We start from the raw sequence: 17,211 nt of genomic DNA, 5'->3' as shown, positions 1-17,211 counted from the left end.
GTAGATTTTTCTTTCTCTGTGCAATAAAGATTATAGTAGCTCATTTTTAATCCAGAGTGAGTGACTTTTTTTCTGAAATGGCACTTGGTCTTTGCTCCTAAGCATACATAGGTCTAGAGCTGTGTGTGTGTGTGTGTGTGTGTGTGTGTGTGTGTGTGTGTGTGTGTGTGTGTGAGAGAGAGAGAGAGAGAGAGAGAGAGAGAGAGAGAGAGAGAGAGAGAGAGAGACTATGAGATAAGTAAATAGCTGAGCCCAACTGGAATGTATGAGGATGTATGAGTATTTGTGCATGAATTTACATATGACTGTATGTAAGTTTAGGTATATTTGCCTGTGTGAAAGTTTTTCCTTTTGGAAATGATTCTCTCCTGGTTCAATAAAAATACATTGCTCCCTTCCACCTGACAAGTGAGATTCTAGGCTTGTGGACAGGAGAGAATAAAGCCCTAGCAATTAATCTTTTACTTCATTCCCCAGAATTGGACTACTATTTGGGTGCTAATCACCCAAACCTGTGGTTTTTAACCTCAGAATAAGCAAAAAGGTTATTAGGATTCTTTCAAAGCCAGGAGCTTCAGCATTCAGCATAGTTGGAAAGTTCCAAAGTCAGAGACTATCTGTCTTTACACTAGTTCTGGAGACCATTAATCTTTAAAGCTACCTCTATATCCAATGCTGTTTTCTGCTTCAAACCATTCCAGGCTGGGCTGGCTGCCAGCAATAATGTGTAAGATGTATAAAAGTTCTTGTACGCACAGTTAAAGACTGGAGAAACCACAAAAACTAAACATACAGCCTATGCTTTCAAAAGAAGGAGGGGCTTAGATGTTCTCCTGCAATACTGGGGAAAACTGTAATTTGCAGCCCTGTAACCCTTTGCTAAATGTTGAGCCAGGCTTTGCCCATATCTCCCAGAACTTATGTTTTATTTAATCTAGACCCCTGTCCCTTAAGATCCTTAAGCATTACTTATAGGCCGTAGAACTCATCTTTGTGAGAGATATCATTTGTATAACAGCTTACCTGACTTCTTTCTATGTTATCTTAGGGACAGGCAAACCCTGACACCCATACACATCATGATCGCCTCAGTCATTCTCTTTAAATCAAAATCTTTGGCATCCTCTCCGAGTCAAGTGCCCATTCCTGTGAAAGAAGCTAGATGTAACTTGTAATGAATCTCAATATAAACATGTTTTTAAACTGTTGCACAATTGGGACTGAGTTAACTGTTTTCAGCAAACATTGTTTCAGAAATTATGCAGTGTTTGAACACAGTTAAAGTCAAACTACCTGGGTCAGACTCTAGAAATCTTGGTCCAGCACCCATTACTGAAATCTGATCTTACCCTGATCATTTTTTCCTATCTGCTATAAAACCTGCATGGACCTTCCCACAGTAAGCCAGGATACCTGGGCATATTTATACTCATGGGAATGCTTCAAAGGATAAAGATGTCTAGGTCTTAAAGTGTGTTATGAAACAAAAGTGGTTGTCAAAGCAGTTTCACAAATCATATATATATATATACATATATAATATTTAGATTTAGCCTGTTTTCTCACATTTCTAGGATATTTATTTGCTATTTTCTACAAAGCATTTGCCATAGCTTCTTGATGATTTGTTTACATTGGTTGTTTCTCATCTTTTATACTTAATTTACATATATTTTAACATTTTAGAAAATGTTTATTCTAAGATAATGTCTCTCTGTTTGTATTCCAAACATTTCTTCTTTCAAACTTGTTTGCATTTTAGGAGGAAATTACTTAATTCAAATATATTTTGTGTTATTAATAAGGGATTTTAGTTATATTAAAATTATTCTGTCTTAAATATTTGGAGAAAATGTATGGTGGGAAACATAGCAAAATTTTTGAGAAGTAACCGTACATGAGTTCATGGTTCTAATGCAGTTAGAATTTTATAAGTATTTGATAATATAATAAAATTGAAATATAGTAAAATTGCTTTTCTGATTTTGGAGTCTCCAATGACTTCCATTGTCTAGCCACTTTGGTTGGGGATGGGGGGTAAAATATGCTAAAATATCGATCTAATGTGATTTTGAAGTTTAAAATGAGGTTTTAGAAGTTTGAAAATAAAATTAGCAAGTAAAATAAGTGCATATATAATGGAACTCCAGAGACCTAAGTTCCCACAATTGAATAAGATCATAATTGCTTTTCCTTGAATATTTTATACTCTTATGTCTATTACCAGTGTCCTATTAGAATCAAACAATTTTATTTTTGTGTTATTAGGTTATTTCTACTCATATTATGAATAAACTCAATTTTTATCAGTTTGGGCAAAAACTAGAACTAGGCCATTTTCAATGATGTACACATTTGATTTCCTTATTTTTTCTGCTAGTGCCTTTTAGTGTTTCTTTTAAATAGTACGGGTTCTTCAGAATGCCCATGTAGTGACATTGTGATCGTATCACATAGCCTTTTAGCCTACATACTTCACATTCTCATAATTCTAGAAATAAAAGGGTAAACTATATTGATAATAGTTAATAAGATTATTCAGGATCATGTTATCCTTGTTTACATATGCCTCTGATCTGGTTCTAGCTCTGATGAAGTACTTAAGTTCCACTTAGGTTTAAATTTTAAAATTTAGTTTTTAAAAGGATACCTTCACATATATCTATGGATATAGGTACATAAATTGACAAAGTAATGCAGAGGCATGATATACACACAATTTTAATCAAAATATTTATTGACTATTTTATTATTTATGTTTATAAATTGTTAGAATTTTTGGATATGTTTATTTCTTAAAATAACACATAAAAATAACCTTAAATGATATGTTTTTCATAAAAAAATACTAACTGATCTCATAGTACTTTAAAATTGTGTAGATACAGTAAACATTAAAAACAATTATAACAAAGTATGTATAATTCATTAGCAAACTATTCCTTGATATAAATTCATACAGAATGTTAATGAAAAGCATTATGTACATTTCTGTGTATAAGCATCCAAAATGTATGAAGAAAATTCACGTGAAACTAAGGACAGTGATATAGCTGGAGTAACCTGATGCCATTCCATATATTGCTGGGTATTTATTTCAATTAAAATGTTAATTCAACTCACTGATAAGTGGCTTTAGCCCAAATGCTTGAATTACCCTAGATGCACAGAACACATGAAACTCAAGACAGATGATCAAAATGTGAATGCTTCACTCCTTCTTTAAAAGTCAAACAAGAATACCCTTGGCAGGGAATAGAGAGGCAAAGATTAAAACAGAGACAGAAGGAACACCCATTCAGAGCCTGCCCCACATGTGGCCCATACATATACAGCCACCCAATTAGACAAGATGGATGAAGCAAAGATGTGCAGGCCGATAGGAGCCGGATGTAGATCGCTCCTGAGAGACATAGCCAGAATACAGCAAATACAGGGGCAAATGCCAGCAGCAAACCACTGAACTAAGAACAGGACCCCCGTTGAAGGAATCAGAGAAAGAACTGCAAGAGCTTGAAGGGGCTCGAGACCCCATATGAACAACAATGCCAAGCAACCAGAGCTTCTAGGGACTAAGCCACTAACTAAAGACTATACATGGACTGACCCTGGACTCTGATCTCATAGATAGCAATGAATATCCTAGTAAGAGCACCAGTGGAAGGAGAAGCCCTTGGTCCTGCCAAGACTGATCCCCCAGTGAACGTGTTTGTTGGGGGTAGAGCGGTAACGGGGGGAAGATGGGGAAGGGAACACCCATAAAGAAGGGGAGGAGGAGAGGTTAGGGGGATGTTGGCCCAGAAACCGGGAAAGGGAATAACATTTGAAATGTAAATATGAAATACTCAAGTTAATAAAAAATGTTAATTGAAATTGTATATGTTTGCAATTCAAAACTACTAATTATAATATTACTATTTGGATAAAGCTTTGCATGTGTACATTATAAGCTTTCATATGGAATATTACATTTTAAGGGCTACTGAGCAGTGTCATTGGTAAAGTTCTTATCACCAAACCCAAGGGTCATAGTCTAATATTAAGAGTCTAAATGCTGTAAGGAAAGAAAATCGAAACTTGGAAGTTGTCTTCTGAGTTCTATTTTGATATCATGCCATATACACTGTATATCATGTTTTTTACTCAACTATAAAAAACTAATTAATATACATTAAAATATTACCAATGATTTTAAAGACATGCAACTTTACTGGATAAATTAGTTTTCAAATTGATTTGGACAAATGTTTACTTTGTTTATAATAAACCCTCAGTTACTATGCAATTTATAATTTTCTGAGGTATGCTCATACTAATTTTTATTAATTCCTGTTAAAAAATTTTCCTTTAACTTTATCATCCATTATCCTAGGTTACGTATATCTTTCCCTTGAATGTATTCCTTCCTTAAAGAGAATTCTATTGTCACAGGATTTTGTTCTTTCAGTATGAAAATGTGGAGGTGAAAAATTGTGTCCAGAGTTTATGGGTTGTTTGACCAGCACACAGAACCAAACTGGAATATGGTAGTGCTATCAAATGCACACACAGTCACTATAAGTACTATTTAAAGCTAACAGTGTCAGATATTATTATTACTTCTTTGATTTTCAAATATATTCAATTATATTGATATCAGATTAGCCAAATTTAGCAAGAAGGAAAGAGGAACACAAAATCTTTTCCAGGGACTTTGAGACATTGTTCAGTCATTAAGATCTGTAAAAGACGTGAGGTCAGATCCTATTTACCCTGCTAAACATCTGCATGACAACCTGTAATTTAAGGTCAAGTGTGTCTGACACTCTCTTCTGGCTTATACAGACATGAAAATGTAACTATAAAAATCACACACACACACACACACACACACACACACACACACACAAATAAACACTTTTAAAAAGTGCTAAAATTCACATATTGACAATTCTAGGTCCACTCTCTGTTACGTTATTTAATGTTGAATGCTTTATAGTATCATATTTTCTTCACAGTTTTGTGTATATTCTCAAATTTGATTTTATTTTAAAACAAATTGATATAATTTAAATACATATATGGAAGAAAACCTCCAAAGTATTGATACTGTTTTGATCACTGTGGTTTATGACAAAGGAAATTACTGCAATCCATTTCCCATTCTAATGTACATATAATACATATTGTAAAATGAAATAACCCAGTATTATCTCTTATTCTTTTTTTTTTAAAAAGGCTTAGAAGCTTTTACTGTCATTCTTTTACTATCTCAATATAAACTAATTTCAGGGCAAATAACTGGAAAACGACTGTAGCATTTGAGATAGTAAGTTCACATATGGAATGCAGTCTAATTGTAGTAATAACTGTGGAAGATAATCAAACAGTATGAGAGCTACATTATTTAAAATTAGCTCACTCATAATTTTACAAGATTAATATTTTTGAGACATGGATTTTTGACTCTAAAAATGATATGTCTACCATTTTCATGAAAAAGGAGATAGTAACAGAGAGCTTGTTTCCAGCTCCTACCATGGAACATTATTTGACCAGATCCAAACTTTATCAAAACTGTATCAATGATTAGCTCCTCAATAGAGATGAAAAAGGCTTCTTTTTCTATGTGAACTGGATTGAACTTTTGGTTTGGCAAAAACAAAAACAAAAACAAAAAAACAAAACATTTTTTAATAGAATCAAGGTCTCCTGTAAGAGAGGGTGGCCTTGAGCTCATTGTATTTTACTGAGGATGACCTTGAACTTGGATATGATCTCGACTTTCTTGAATTCTGGTATTACTTGCTGAAATCGCAGCATTGGTTTTTATTTGGTGCTAGACAAATACTCTTTCAATTAGGCTACATCACTACTTTGTTACATTGTTCTGCAATAGTCATATTGACATTTAGATAAAGGAGGCAGAAACTGATGTTTAAACGACTAACTTTGAGAGCTAATAATCTCCCTAGACACTAGTTTAGAAGTTATCAAAAATATTAGGACGAAAACCAAGATTTCTATTTCCAACAATTAGCTTTCCGTTAGGAGAAAAAAAAGAAAGGAAAAAACTAACATAATTGATGTATGGCCAATTTAAAATTTTGAAAGAACTTAATATATATGTGTATATATATACAATTTATGTATTAATATTTCTTGTATAACACTATTCCCAAGGACATGTGAATAAAAATACTCTCATACAGAAACAGAACCAGTCATACACCCATGTGCATATGCCTCTGGAGTTCAAGCTGGTAAACTAATAAATTTCCTGGAGTTACATAGGGTATATAGGTGAAGTTTACATATAGGGAAAGGAAGAACTCATGAGTCTTTGTATTACAAAAAGCCTACGCTAGCACAAATGATGACTCATGAAGTCTGGAATTCTGGAACTAACTAATGAAATCCAGGAGTTTATCAGGTTTTTCTTCCAGGAAATAAAACTTGTCTTAGGCTCTTTCAGACAGCTAAACTAACATTTGTCTCCTTAATTGTTCTTACAAGACCATTCAGAAGGAGGGACTTTTTTGTATCAACCTTCCTTTGAGAGATTCCTACCTATGAACCAGCTAAGAAATTAGAATATAACAGCAAGTGTGAAAGTACAAGATAACCATGGTACAATCCCCAGACTCAAGGAATCTAAGTCACAATGAGGGCTCAAGGGGAGAGATTTAAGTCTCATTGATAAGGAAAATAGAATGGACATCAGGAGAAGATGAAGGGAGGGCACTGATTCCGAGAGGCAGTGGGGAGGAGAACAGTTGATCAAAGAGGGATGATAGATAGAATACTGGCAGAGAAAATAGGAATCTTTTGGGGCACTTCTCTGAGACAACGAAAACTCCCAATTTCTATGTGGTTGACTCTTGCTAAGTCTCCTAGCAAATGGAGCTAGGGATCTTGAAAAGACCATCTCCTGTAATTAGAAAAGACTTCCAGTGGAGGGATTGGAAACAACCCAGGTACAAGACCTTCAACACACAATTTATCTTAACTGCAAGATATGCAGGGGTAAAGATAGAAATAGAAACCGAGGGAATGGTTGACCAGTGATTGGCCCAGCTTCAGACCCACACAAAAAGAGAGAGAACCTACCCCTTACATTACTAATGTATTCTGCTGTACTTGCAGATAAAAACCTAGAATAACTCTCATCTGAGAGGCTATGATTAGATGTAAAGTAAATAAGTAAATAAATTAATGGAAAGCCACTCATATCACTACGACTTACCTACCAAAAAGGCTATACACTACAATAACAAAGCAAATAAGCCAATAGGTTCCTTCCTATTTATTTATTTATTTATATTTTATTTTACTTTATTCTTTGAGACAGGATTTCTGTATGTATCCCTGACTATTTGAGAACTTGATCTGCAAACCAGGTTGGCCTTAAAGTCATAGGATCTGTTTGCCTTTCCTTTCCCAGTGTTGGGATTAAAGTTGTGTTTCGTCCTCATCCACTATCTGGCAACCATTCATTTGTTAAATCAGTGAAGTAGGAAATGCACCTTGAAATAACTGAACCAATGACATGAAAGACCGTTACAATGAAAGCATTAGAACACTGCATTGCTTTAAGAAATTAGACTGAGCTCAGGAAGTCTACTGGAAGAGTTAGGGGAAGAATTGGGTAAGTAGGAGGAAATAGGGACTCCACAAGAAGACCAACAGTGTCATCTATCCTGGACCCTTTGGGTTCCCAGAGATTGAACCACCAACAAAAGAGCATATATGGGGTGTACATAGGCCCCTCTCCACCTCCAGGGTCACACACATTTGTAGCAGATGTACAGCATGCTCTTTTTCAGCTCACCCAACAAAAGAGCGGGCTCTTCCTCTGACTCTGTTGCCTGACGGTTGATCCTAATTGGGCTGCCTTGATTGGCCTCAAACGGAGAAGGCATACCTAGTCCTGTAGTGATTTGAGGGGCTAGGGTGAGTTGGTAACTATTGGGGAATCTTCTCACTCTCAAATGTGAAGGGGAGAGGTGAGATGAGGGGATATGTGAGGGGAGACTGGAAAAAGATTGGGGGCTGTGATTGGGATGTAAAGTAAATAAGTATATAAATGAATGAAAAAATAAAGGAAATTGAAGAAGACTTTAGAAGATAGAAAGACTTCCTGTGACCGTGGATCAGAATGATTAATATCGTGAGAATGCCTTACCACAAAAGCAATCTGCATAGCTAATGTAATACTCATCAAAATTCTAATCTTATTCATCACAGTAATTAAATATCTTAAAATTCGTATGAAATCAGGTAGGACTTTACATGTTCAAAGAAATCCTGAATAAAAAAATAATAAATATAATATTATACCTAATTTCAAGTTATGCTGCAGAACCATAGTTTCAAAAACTGCATAGTACTAAAAATGCCATAAAGATAATAGAAAAAATAAAAATACAGACAAAAGCAAGTGAAGCTACAGACACCAGTTTTTAAATATTAACAATATTTATTTGTTCATTATAAATTGGAAATATTTATAAATAACAGTGGCTATAAAATGTATAAAATTATTTCTATAAATAATTGAGCATATAAAAGTAAACATAATTATAACAATTTTCTATAAATCGCTTTCTCTTCCTTACCCAGTGTGTCCAGGCACCCACAAATGAGTGCATACTATAGATGTGGATTATGTAGTTCAATCTCCATGGTAGGCCATACTTCCCTATGTTCCTTCAAAGGTTTAGCGCTTGGTCCACTCTTTGATATTAGTCTCTCTCTTCAATGCACCTCTGACCCTTATCCCTGGTGAGTTCCACATTTTGGTAGAGGATGCATATAATTGTATAGTGTCACAGCTCCCTCTCGCTAACCCACTCTTCAACAGTGATATTGTCTTCCCTTCTACTTAAGCCCCTTTCTTTATGACTGGATCCTGAAATAACTCAATACTGTCATGTACCCCCAAACCTTCATCCAATTGTGTCCCTTAATTTTATCTTAATATTGTTTCCAAAATACCTCAGAGACAAAAGGAATCTTGACTAAGAATATATTTCCTCTTGTTCTCACATTATAGTGAATGTGAGATTGTTCTATAGTTCATTGTATCCCTTAATTTTCCATGAGCATACATATTTTTGTTTGATTACTCAGATTTTTACCTTCTATTCCTTAGTCTACCTTGACATGGGAGTAGGTTGGTTCTTGTCTCCTTGAAAAATTGCACTGAATACAAACTTTTAGAAGCTTTAATCACTACACTTAAAGAAATGGCTCTCGTTAAACGGTGAATATTCTAGGTGAGATATACACACTCTTAACAAAGGGAACCAGCATGTACCAAAACTCTTCCGCTGTATTAGGGCATACTGCTCTGTCAATCGAGTATTCCATGCCACCTGCTGCAGTACCAGATACTGTATAGCCTACTTTATTTTTATAAACCAAAATCAGATTGCCTACTGTAAAAGGAGATATTATGTCTTTTTAAGTTACAAGAATATCTATTTTGTAGACATACATTATATGTATTTCATGTATGTGAGAATTGCTTACATATAAAAATTCTGAATTGTGTGTTAAAAGATATACTTTTAGGATATCAATGAAGGAAAATATATTCAGAATTCACTTTGAGCAGATTGTTTTTGTGGGACAAAGGATTCAGGTATATGAAAAAAGAAATAGAGAAGCAACCTTTACTAAGAGGTACCAGGAAGAAGATAGTGTAGAGAGATAGGAATGGGCAAGGTCAGAAAAACAAAACAGCCCCACGGCTTAAAAAAAAAAAAAAAAAAGAAAACCAAACACAATCAAAGCCAAACAACCAAATAAACAAAAGCCCTGACCTCAAGTACAATGAGGACTTTATGTCATCACAGGAAAGGATGGGAGGTTTCTTGATGAAGAACTATTAATTTCAGTTAATGAAGAAGGAATTTCCTTATGAAGAAGGAATTAATGTCAACCTTAAGATAATGTTAGATAACAAAATGCTCTTAGACTCATGCTTTCTTTGGATTTTTCTTCCTGTGATATATTTTACTCTTGAGAAAATATATACCTTGGCAATTTGATACAGAGAGTGGGTTTTTGGCAGGATCCAATTAGAGATAGCAAAACAGGATCTTCAGCAGATGGTATTAGAAACGCTGGGTATCTGCAGTGTAGAAGAAATAAACTAGATTCTCACAGCAAATGCAGTCCTAAATAGATCAAAGGCCTAAAGGTAAGACCCAGAATTCTGAAGCTATTAGGTGAAAACAAAGATAAAGAAAAAGGTAAATCATCTCTGACGAAGACTTCACCCAGGACGCTGTGTCAACAATTGACAGAGGGGTTTAGAAAACAAAACATCCTGTGCAAGAAGAGAGAAAATGGAACCAAGAGAAATCGTACGGAATTAAGTGATGTCATCAACAGCACAGACTTATATATTGATCATAATAAATTCAAAATCTTAAACTACAAATAAAATTATTAAATATGGTTGTGACAAGAACAGACATCTCTCAAAAATTAAGCAGAAATGGCCAATGGCATTCCCCTTCCCTGGGGTGTCAAGTCTCTACAGTATTAGGTACATCTTCTCCCACTGAGGAACGACAAGTGAGTCCTCTGCTACATATGTGCCAGGGGCCATGGACTAGCTGATGTATGCTCTTTGGTTGGTAGCTTAGTCTCTGAGCTTCCAGGGACCCAGGTTAATTGACACTGTTGGTCTTCCTATGAGATTACCATTCCCTTCAGCTCCTTCAATACTTTCCCTAACTCTTCCATAAGGATCCCAGACCTCAGTCAAATGCTTGACTGTAAGTATCAGTCAGCTCCTGGTACAGTCTCCCAGAGTACAGTCATTCTAGGCTTCTGTCTGCAAGCACAACAGATATTATCAGCAATAGTGCCATGGTTTGGTGCCTGCCCATGGGCTCGATCCCAAGTTGGGCCTGTCAATGGATGGTCTTTCCTTCCGTCTCTGCTCCATCTTTTCCTGTATTTCTTTTATGCAGGAACAATTCTGTGTCAAAAAATTTGAAGTTGGGTCTGTGACTCCATCCTTCCACAGGGGGTCCTGTGGTTGGTCCTATCTACTGGAGGTGGTCTCTAGGGTTGCCTTTTAATAATAAAATATTTACCTATCTTAAGTCTGAGTTACTTTGAAGGGGTAGTTTGTCTACCTGTCTGAGTTGCCCTGAAGCCAGAAACTACAGTCTCCAGCCTTTAGCACTTCATCCTAAAACAGCTGTAGCTTAAACAAAGGGTTGATTGCTAGGGCTTCTTTCTCTTGGCCAGAAACACTCTCTACACGAGCTGAGTTGTGCAGCTAAGCTAGGTATCTAACAAGAGAGGAATGAGTAGACAAAAGGTTATGTGAATATGATGTGATGAACTAAACTAGGTCATTTGCAGGTGAAACTGTGTGTAATCACATTCACCCAGTTTTGAAAGGATAGATATTGTGTTTTCTCCTATTTTCAGCTCCTATGCTATACCTAGATACATATATTTTACATGTATACATGATAAGAAAATAAAAAATGAATGGATAAATATAAAACAATAGATATTTATGTAAGTGATATAATGAATACCTTGCATAAACCCAAGTTTTTAAAGCTTATTATATAGAGTTACATGGCTAATTATTGCGTTATAAGACTTTTTAAAAAAATAAAATGTGTCATGAAAGAGTATGTCTTCTTAACATTTTTTAAAATGAAGCCAGGAGGAAAAATTGATCATATAGTTCTTTGTTGTAGACAGCAAGAAACATCAGTCTAAGAAAATAATGCGACTAATTGGCAATTCAGTCAACAAGAATTATTATTGGAACATGACTGAAGTCTACAGTCTGAAATTGTTGAATTTATATCTGACTTGAACTTAATAACTATATTGTTCTTGTAAACACATCAAGAGAATGTTTTCTATTAATATGTAGTAATATTTCCTGTTTCCTGCTGCATGATTAGCCTTCATTTAGCAGTCAGTCTAGTACTGAAAATACAGAAGCTTACTTCACAGAGAAGAAGTCCTGGCCATGATGTCAGTGCTAGTGAAGCACTGAATACTGATCTTGAGTTCAGGCAAGTTACATAAAATGTGCTTCTGCTTCCTTCAGGTTGAGCAATAAGCACTTCTTGATGCATTATGTATAGTAAGGAAGTTGGTTTATGGTACAGGACCTTGGTATACAGTACAGCTGGCTGTCATATTATTGTGCTTTTTCTACAACTTGGCATTGCCAAATTGAGTTTAAAGGCAATTTCATCTAGGTACAATATTAGTGCAGTGGTTACACCTTGTCGAGCAAGTCTCTACTTTATTTCATTAAACTTGCAACAAGATATGACTGTTGGTGGCTTTTCTGTCTCTGCGTCACTGGGTAGAACTGTGAGCGTTAGTCAGAAGGGATGGAGTTTCTAAGTCAGCAGCAGCTTCTTCCTTGCTGTTTTCTAGGGTTCAAGTATGTGTGGTTTTACCATCAAATTCTTGAAGACAAGAGAGTAATTGAAGCATTATTTTGGCAGTGTCCATGTTACCCTATTGAGCAACTTAAAAAACAAAACAAAGCAAAACAAAACAAAAACAAGTAACCCACGTTCTGCACTGGGATTATTTATCTGATAGCCTTCACTTCCTGGGGGAAGGTATTGTGCTCCACAAGAACAAGACAGAATTTCAGAATAAATAGCAAAGCCCTTTTATACATGTTTTTTGTCTATATTTTGGGAATATTTTACAGTAGATTTTCATATGCCGTTTTCAAATGTGTTCAGTTATAATCACTTCTCCCATGACTCTCTCTTATACCCCCTTACCTCCTCCACCCTTTTACATCCTCCCTTACCCATTATTAACCTTACCTACCTGCGCTATAGCTAATGTCCATTGAAAATCCAATGCCTCACTACCCACTATTCCTCTTTCTATAACTCTGAGTTCTAAATATTTGAAATAGTTAGATGCTTCAGAATTACTATGTTATATTTAGTCCACTTTCTATTTTTGAATATCAAGAGGGGAAAACTATCTGGTGTGTTGACAACACATTTTAATTCCAACACTCAAGAAGCAGAGGCTAGCCGAACTCTTGGTTTGAGCCCATATCTGCACATTGAATTCCAGGAAAGCCATGATTACTTTATGATATTCTGTCTCTAAAATCAGATTAGAGGAGGCCAATTTCAGGTTTTATATTTTCTTTACAATGTAGAAGCATCCTTTGAATTTTGTATTTTAGAAGATATTTTGTTCTTCCTGCCTATAAATTGTGAAAAATTAGTGCTTAACACTTTTTCTAAAAAAAAAAAAATGGTTAGTATACTCGAGCCATTCCACAGCTTTGAATTTGTGCTTCTACTGTTATATATTTAAGCTATAGATGAGTGAATTATTACCTTTAAAATTTATCTTCTTCCTGAGTTCCTTAAACGAGGAATCCTTTAATCTATTTTATATTTCAAGAGAAGTTCTAGGCTCTGTAAATGATTTACTGTATAAAGAATTTGCCATACACATGGAACGTTTGAACCACAAAACCTACATAAAGCTAGATATCATAGCATTGATTTTTAATCCCAGTACGCTGACAAATGATGTGGGGCATGGAGGTGAGAGAATTTCCAAAAGTCAATGGAGCAGGTAATTAGGAATAGTTAGCAGTGAACAAAAAGATACTGTGTCAAAAAACAAAGTGGAAGACAAGGACTGATTGCTGAAATAGTTTTCTGATGACTATATGTACTCTGGCAAGCATGAGTTCAGGTTTACATGATCCACACATGCATGCACACACACACTTTTATTGGAAATATGTTATTGTAGATAAGAGATAAAAAATGATCAGTAAATTGTTGTTAGGCATAAGTGGAAACAGTTCCCTAACTGGACTTCTTACATGAATTCAATTGGTAATTGTTTCCTCAATAAATACAACAAAATGTTATGTAGCTTTTTAAAAGATGCAAGTCAGAGTAGTATTTAATCTTTTCAAGAGTGCACTATAACTCAATTCTAAAATTAATTAAATCATAGACTCCATTTGTTACAATGCTTTGTTCACTTGTAGTTTCCATAATTCTGTTTTTTTTTTTTTTTCCGGAGCTGGGGACCAAACCCAGGGCCTTGCGGTTGCTAGGCAAGCGCTCTACCACTGAGCTAAATCCCCAACCCCCATAATTCTGTATTATGAATAGATTCATGTTAAGGAAGATATCTATGCTATTTCCATACACTCCACTATCAAATTTATGGAATCTTAATAAAGTTTTAAAATTTGTTGTACATTAGTTATAATTTGTAATATTATTTTGAATAAAAAGAAGGTTGATAACTAAAATTATAACAATAACATTTTGTGTGATAGTGCATATTTAAGAACTTTTTTTCTTAAAACTAAGTCTGCTTATTCCTGACTAATGAGAAACAGGCATAGCAAAACTATTATATAACATAAGTAAATTAACAAGTTTGCTGTATTTACTATAGGTTTATCTTTAACTATATTGTACTATGTGAAGAGAAATCAATATAATTTCAAGAAAAATATCAATATTATTGGCTTGAGACTTCTATGTAATAGACCACTATACACCTACCTGGTTTGGGTTTGAAACATACATATTTTGATTCTTACTGTCTGGTTACCTTGGAGAAGCTGTGCTTCAGGCTTTGACTTTATCCAGCTAAGGTTGGACTCAGTTCCCTGACAAATGAATGTGGAATAAATGAAAGTTTCAAAGGTTCTCTACTTACATGGCACAAACTACATGTAGCATACCTCATAGCATCTCAACGAGAGATCAGTTTGGAACACACAGAAGAGAGCCATGCTATAGTGGCCACACAAAGACTATTGTTTCTGATGTTCTTGTCCTCTTTACCCCCATGTACTTAGACACTTTAATAATACTCAACTATTTCTAAAGTCATTCTGCTAGGGAAATAATTCTATGGAAGAGGGATACAAGTATCTAGGTATATAAGAATAATTAATTCTATTCTAGTCTGATATGTTGCTATAAAATACACTCTGTATGTATACTTGTAATACGTTTTTGCTTGATCAATGTGGTTATTGTCTTTATGAAAAAAAAATCATCAGAGAAAATTGCTTTAGCTTTCAGAAGCCTGTTACTATGCTATAAGGAAGCTTGCCTTCTTTTGAGAAACCCAGTCTTTCTTCTTGGACAAAGAGGATTCCTCCTCCTCCACCTCCTCCACTTCCTCCTCCTCCTCCTCTTCCTATTCCTCCTCTTCCTCTTCCTCTTCCTCCTCCTCTTCCTCTTCCTCCTCCTCTTCCTCTTCCTCCTCCTCTTCCTATTCCTCCTCTTCCTCTTCCCCCTCCTCTTCCTCTTCCTCCTCCTCTTCCTCTTCCTATTTCTCCTCTTCCTCCTCCTCTTCCTCTTCCTCCTCCTCTTCCTCCTCTTCTTCCTCTTCCTCCTCTTCCTCTTCCTCCTCCTCTTCCTATTCCTCCTCTTCCTCTTCCTCTTCCTCCTCTTCCTCTTCCTCCTCCTCTTCCTCCTCCTCTTCTTCTTCTTCCTCCTCTTCCTTTTCCTCCTCTTCCTCCTCCTCTTCCTCTTCTTCCTCTTCCTCCCCTTCCTCCTTCTTTACTTCCCTCTCGGGCTTCTCATAGACTGGATCCTCTCAGAGAGCAGCATGAGCTTTCTTAAACATCTCCATTACATTCGGAGTTATGTTGTTCTTGATTTACTGAGAGAACTATTTCTTATATGCATCTTCATCTTCCTCCATTAGGTAGCACACATAGGCTGCCACATTCTGAGCCATGTTTTGCTTCTGTCGCACCTTTGCATTGAACTCCTTGCTTTTAGCATCATAACCAGGGAATCGTTTGGTACTATGAGGGATAGACGAGCCTCCATCCACAGCTCCCTTCAGGACCCCAAAAACTTTATTGCCAGTTGTAGTTCGGACAAGACCTGCACCCAAATAGCAAAGGAAGGGACCAGACTGACCATCAGTGCTTTCCACATTGTCATCTACATTCACCTCCATTTTGCCTTCATAGATCTTATCCATGCCAAACCTATTGAGAAGCCTGTGGGCCAGCAGCAGGCCAGCACAATAGGCTGTAGCATAATTTGTCAACTTTCACACCGTATTTTGGAAGTTCATGTGCATATGCTGCATAGACATCATATCCCCTTCTCTACAGGCATATGCAATCTGGCAGATGATGTCTCTGTTAGTTACATGAACTATCATCCTATATTTGGGCTTATTTTTGTACTTTGTGTTGTACTTATTTTTGTCCTGGATCACCAGTCGTTTCTGTGCTTAGTAGTCAGTTTTACCCTCTTGCTGCCTTATAAATCTCTAGGTATCTTTTAAAGTAGGCCTTATTCTTGACAACTTTCACCAACTCCATCTTGCAGAACAGAGACCCATAATCGCTGCTCCATGCTGAACTGCAGAGTCAGCCATGCTAAGGGGGCAAAGACCTGATTTGTGTATGCATGAGCAGTATGTACCACCCAATTCTTCCTTCCTTCCTTCCTTCCTTCCTTCCTTCCTTCCTTCCTTCCTTCCCTTCTTTTGAGCTTTCTTTTTATTGAACATTTTTTATTTACATTACAAATGTTATTCCCTTCCCCGATTTCCTGTCCATAAGCCCCCTATTCCATTGTCCCTCCCCCATCTTCTATGAGGGTGTTTCCCCTTCCCAACCACCCACTCCTCCCTGCCCTGACATTCCCATACACTGAGGAGGGGTTCCAGCCTTGGCAGGACCAAGGGCTTATCCTCCCATTGGTGCCCAACAAGGCCATCCTCTGCTACCTATGCATCTGGAGCCATGGGTCTGTCCATTTATAGTCTTTGGGTAGTGGTTTAGTCCCTGGGAGCTCTGGTTGGTTGGTATTGTTCTTATGGGGTTGCAAGCCCCTTCAGCTCCTTCAAACCTTTCTCTAATTCCTCCAATGGGGATTCCGTTCTCAGCTCCATGGCTTGCTGCGAGCATTTACACAATACTAGTTAGTGTTTCAGTGTCATAGACGTAAGCTGGAAACCCATGTCCTGGTTATTACATTGCTTGGAGTTTGCTCTTCTTGATGCAGAGAACTTTACTAAGCAAAACACTGATAATACGGTGATGAAAGAGAGCAAATGAACCAGTACCATTAACTTAATGACTCTGAGCACAGTGAAGTTGAGTCACAGTTTTGAGTGGTCTATGGCCTCTCATGAGCCATGAATAAATGACTTCACTTGGTGAAGAAGCTATGAAGG

The 17,211-nt window shown here is 36.3% G+C and overlaps 1 pseudogene; it reads right to left on the bottom strand.

The window, feature by feature from the left end:
* Nucleotides 1–15,075: 15,075 nt before the first annotated feature.
* Rpl5-ps10 (ribosomal protein L5, pseudogene 10) lies at nucleotides 15,076–16,360 on the bottom strand (annotated as a pseudogene).
* Between the last annotated feature and the right edge of the window lie 851 nt (nucleotides 16,361–17,211).

Source organism: Rattus norvegicus, chromosome 15, assembly GCF_036323735.1.
Source record: "Rattus norvegicus strain BN/NHsdMcwi chromosome 15, GRCr8, whole genome shotgun sequence".
NCBI classification, from domain to species: Eukaryota; Metazoa; Chordata; class Mammalia; order Rodentia; family Muridae; genus Rattus; species Rattus norvegicus.
This window is presented reverse-complemented; position numbering and strand designations above follow the sequence as displayed.